This window comes from Muntiacus reevesi, chromosome X (genome assembly GCF_963930625.1).
Source record: "Muntiacus reevesi chromosome X, mMunRee1.1, whole genome shotgun sequence".
NCBI classification, from domain to species: domain Eukaryota; kingdom Metazoa; phylum Chordata; class Mammalia; order Artiodactyla; family Cervidae; genus Muntiacus; species Muntiacus reevesi.
In genome coordinates this window covers 18976424-18981809 of record NC_089271.1, presented here as the reverse complement: position 1 = coordinate 18981809, position 5386 = coordinate 18976424, and the positions used below count along the sequence as shown (strand labels likewise).

General features: G+C 39.7%; 1 pseudogene; it reads right to left on the bottom strand.

Moving 5' to 3' along the window:
- Positions 1 to 4049: 4049 nt before the first annotated feature.
- On the bottom strand, positions 4050 to 4393 carry LOC136154300 (large ribosomal subunit protein P2 pseudogene; annotated as a pseudogene).
- Between the last annotated feature and the right edge of the window lie 993 nt (positions 4394 to 5386).

Genomic DNA, 5386 nt, shown 5'->3' with positions numbered 1-5386 from the left:
TACTGCATCTTAAGTCCTCTTTCTGGAGTCAGCAGGCTATAAACTATAAATAAAGAAAGAAGGGAATGTTAAGAAACAAATACCTCTGGGACTCATAACAGTGTAGCCCTTTAGCCTTGATTTGCTAAGTTCAAGGCCCTGAACATTTCACCTCAAGTAGGGCTGAGTCTGAGGCCTTAAAAAACTGGAAGGAGAGATGGGAGAGGCCAAAAGAAAGGCTCTTCTTCCTTCCATTGTAACTGGGAACAGCAGCAGCTGTTGCGGTTGTTGCATACTGCTCCAGCTCCCCCCATCTGGAGGATGATGTTAAAGTAAATGAGGTGATTTTAACAGTTTGTGGCTCTTAATAGCTCCAGTAACAAGAAGGAAACTTCTAGGCTTTTCTACCAAAAACCACTGTTTCTATCTACCCTTAAACAAGGTAAAGCCCATGGGCAAAAGAAGAGCCTCTTTATTAGATAAAATCTGAAGGGACAAAAAAATTAAATTTTGATTTCTTATTGATATGTGTGTATATATTTGATTTAATCAAATCGGCTTTTTGTTTAAAATTATATTACTTAAAACTATAAAATCATAAATGCCTAATTAAAATTTAATAAGTGTTATTAGGAAGAAATTTGGGGAGAGGAAAAAAATGTTTTCAAGGAACTCCAATTCTATCATCTAACACTATCAACTACTGATATTTAAAACGGAAACTGTGAAATTTAATTTTAATTGACTATAACCAGAAGAAAATCAACTACAGTGCAACTGGAAGAATTAAGCAGGCAATATCCTTTTTTGTTTACTGGAGTAGAGTTAATTTACAATGCTGTGTTACTTTCTGCTATACAGCACAGTGAATCAGTTATATATATGTGTGTGTGTGTGTGTGTGTAAAAACCACTCTTTTTTTAAACTCTTTTCTCATATAGGTCATTATAGAGTATTGAGTAGAGTTCCTTATGCTCTACAATAGGTCCTTATTAGTTGTCTATTTTATGTGTAGTAGTGTGTATATATCAATCCCAATCTCCCAATTTTTCCCTCTCCCACTTTCTACCCCTGGTAACCATAAGATTGTTTTCTACACCTTTAACTCTATTTCACAACAAAATGGAAAATTCTGAAAGAGATGGGAATACAAGACCACTTGACCTGCCTCTTGAAAAATCTGTATGCAGGTCAGGAAGCAACAGTTAGAACTGGGCATGGAACAACAGACTGGTTCCAAATAGGGAAAGGAGAACATCAAGGCTGTATATTGTCACCCTGCTTATTTAACTTATATGCAGAGTACATCATGAGAAACTCTGGGCTGGATGAAGCACAAGATGGAATCAAGAATGCCGGGAAAAATATCAATATCCTCAGATATGCAGATGACACCACCCTTATGGCAGAAAGTGAAGAACTAAAGAGCGTCTTGATGAAAGTGAAAGAAGGGAGTGAAAAAGTTGGCTTAAAGCTCAACATTCAGAAAACTAAGATCATGGCATCTGGTCCCATCACTTCATAGCAAATAGATGGGGAAACAGTGGAAACATTGTCAGACTTTATTTTATTGGGCTCCAAAATCACTGCAGATGGTGACTGCAGCCATAAAATTAAAAGACGCTTACTCCTTGGAAAGAAAGTTATGACCAACCTAGACAGCATATTAAAAAGCAGAGACATTACTTTGCCAACAAAGGTCCATCTGGTCAGTGCTATGGTTTTTCCAGTTGTCATGTATGGATGTGAGAGTTGGACTATAAAGAAAGCTGAGTGCTGAAAAATTGATACTTTTGAACTGTGGTGTTGGAGAAGACTCTTGAGAGTCCCTTGGGTTGCAAGGAGATCCAACCAGTCCATCCTAAAGGAAATCAGTCCTGAGTGTTCATTGGAAGGACTGATATTGAAGCTGAAACTCCAGTATTTTGACCACCTGATGTGAAGAACTGACTCAATTGAAAAGACCCTGATGCTGGGAAAGATTGAGGGCAGGAGGAGAAGGGGACGACAGAGGATGAGATGGTTGGATGCTATCACCGACTCAACGGACATGAGTTTGGGTAAACTCTGGGAGTTGGTGTTGGACAGGGAGGCCTGGTGTGCTGCAGTCCATGGGGTTGCAGAGTCGGACATGACTGAGTGACTGAGCTGAACTGAACTCTATTTCTCTTTTGTAAGTAAGTTCATTTGTACCATTTTTTTAGAGTCCAGATATGAGCAATATCATTCTATATTTGTCTTTGTCTTCCTGACTTGCTTCTTGCTTCACCCAATATGATAATCTCTGGGTCCATCTGTATTACTGTAAGTGACAATTATTTTATTCCTTTTTTATGGCTGAGTAATATTCCATTGTATATATATAAGACAATTCCATTATATATATATAAGACATTGTCTTTATCCATTCAGTCCTCTGTTGATGGGCATTTAGGTTGCTTCCATTTCCTGGCTATTATAAATAGTATTGCAGTGAACTTTGGGATGCATAATATCTTTTCAAATTATGGTTTTCTCTGGATATATGCCTAGGAGTGAGATAGCTGGATCATATGGTAACTTTATTTTTAGTTTTTTAAGGAATCTTCATATGTTCTCCATAGTGGCTGCACCAATTTTCTTTCCCACCAACAGTCTAGAAAGGTTCTCTTTTCTCCACAACCTCTAAAGTATTTATAGTTTGTAGATTTTTTTTTTTTTTTTTTTTGGCTATGCCATGTCTTCCTTGTTGCATGTAGGCCTTCTCTATTTGGAGCAAGTGAGGGCTACTCTTTGTTGCAGTGCATGGGCTTCTCATTGTGGTGGTTTCTCTTGTTTCAGAATATAGCTCTAGGCACACAGATCAGAGTTGTGGCTCACAGGTTCTAGAGTATGGGCTCTGTAATTGTGGCATGTGGGCTTAGTTGCTGCACTGCATGTGGGTTCTTCCTAAACCAAGGATCAAACCCATGCCCCCTGCATTGACAGGTGAATTCTTAACCACTGGACCACCAGGGAAGTCCCTTTTCTAGGTTTTCGGATGATGGCCATTCTGACCAGTGTGAGGTAGTCAGAATGGCCATCATCAAAAAACTCACTGTGGTTTTGATTTGTATTTCTCTAATAATTAGTGATGCTGAGCATCTTTTCATGTGTTTTTTTGTCCATTTGTATATCTTCTTTGGAGAAATGTCTGTTTAGATCTTCTACCAAATTTTTGATTTTTGTTGTTGTTGTTGTTGTTACTGAGCTGCATGAGCTGTTTGTATGTTTTGGAGATGACTCCCTTGTCAGTCACTTTGTTTGCAAATATTTTCTCCCATTCTGTGGGTTGTCTTTTCATTTAGTTTATGGTTTCCTTTGCTGTGTAAAAGCTTTTAAGTTTAATTAGTTCCCATTTGTTTATTTTTGTTTTTATTTTTATTATGCTAGATGGTGGGTCACAAGAGATCTTGCTGCAGTTTATGTCAACGAGTTTTCTGCCTATTTACCTCTAAGAGTTTTATAGTATCTGGCCTTACATTTAGGTCTTTAATCTATTTTGAGTTTATTTTTGTGTATGATGTTGGAGATTGTTCTAATTTTACTCTTACATATAGCTGTTCAGTTTTTCCACCAGCACTTATTGAAGAGGTTATCTTTGCTCCACTGTATATTTTGGCTTCCTTTATCATAGATCAGGTGATCATAGGTGTGTGGATTTATCCCTGGGTTTTCTATCCTGTTCCATTGATCTATTAGTCTGTTTTTGTGTCAGTACCATACTGTTTTGATGACTGTAGCTTTGTAGTATAATCTGAAGTCAGGGAGCCTGATTCCTCTAGCTCTGTTTTTCTTTCTCAAGGTGGCAATACAGTATTCTTGTCTGGGAAATCCCATGGACAGAGGAGCCTGGTGGGCTACAGTTCATGGGGTCACAAAGAGTCAGACATGACTGAGTGACCAAGCAACAACAATGGTATACACACTATGTGTCAGGAGCTCTTGTAAGTACCTAAGATATGAACACAGAGTTGGGCAAAGAAGTGCGCAATTGGCTCTTTTTTTTTTAAAAAACATTAAAAGGGTTTTATTTGCAGGGGAGTGGGACTTTAGTCAAACAAGCCAAACCCCATGTCATCTTCTGACCCCTCTGACTCTTCTTCTCCTCCTTCTTAACTTCTGCTGCGGCTGGAGCAGAACCCACAGCAGGTGTTGCAGATCCTGGGGCAGCGGAGACAGCCACAGCCCCGCCTGCAGGCACACTGACCAGCTTGCCGATACCCTGGGCAATGACGTCCTCAATGTTCTTTCTGTTCAGCTCACTGATGACCTTATTGAGCCGGTCGTCGTCTACCTCGATGCCCACGCTGTCCAGGATATTTTTGATTTCCTTGGCCCTGAGAGAGGAATTGCCCCATAGGGCGGCCAACAAATAGGAGGTGACTTAACGCATCTCAGCAGCAGCAGAGCAGCCTAGTGTGTGCAGCCTTGGTGGCGTCAGGGATGGAAAGGAAGGTCACAATTGGTTCTTATATGTCAGTTAAAACAGGCTCCAGGGAACCACTGGATATAAGAGAAAAAGAAGAGTGAAGGATGAATCCAGGTTTTTATTATGAACAACAGAAGGGATGGTGTGGTCATCAAATAAGATGGGGTATATTATGATTGGTCAAGTGGGGGGCATTGCATATCAAGAGTTCAGCTTTCCACATACTAGTTAGGCATATTTCTTAAACATCTAAATGTAGACATCAAGTAGGTAGCAGGCTATATGATTCTGAAGTTCTGAAAAGACATTTGGGATGAATATATGATTACTATGACTATGAAAATCAAGAGTGTGTAAATGGTGTTTGAAGCCACCTAACTGAATGAAGCACCAAAAGAGTGACTAAATATAGAGGAGATGTAGACCAAGGACTGAGCTCTGGGAAATCTGATTAGAGGTACATGAGGTGAAGAGAAATAAGGGCAGACAGAGAAAGAACAGCCAGAGTTAGGAGAAAAACTACATGAGTTTGATGTCCTGGAAGCAAAGTAACCAAAATGTTTCAGGTAGAAATGATGAAGTGTCAAACACTACTTCTAGGTCAGAAAAGATGAGGATTGAGAATTGATCAGCAAAACTCCACAAAGCCTGGAGCTTGGAACACTATTTTAAAACTACAGAACTAAAATCCAATGACTTTTTTGAGTCTCTTCAGAGAATGCACCTCCATGTGACTCATCATGAAGATTTTTTTTCACTGCCACAGCATTGCCTTTCATCTTTGTTAATCTCTTGGCTGTCCTTCTATCCTGCAATATATCACCTGTTACCATACTTTTCCCTAAGGCATTTATCTGCAACCATTAACTGTCTGTCATCTGTGGCTGTGTTCCATATGACCCTTAAACCTGGGCAAGCTGAGGGTCTCCCCCAGGCCCCCCAGTCCCAGGCTACACA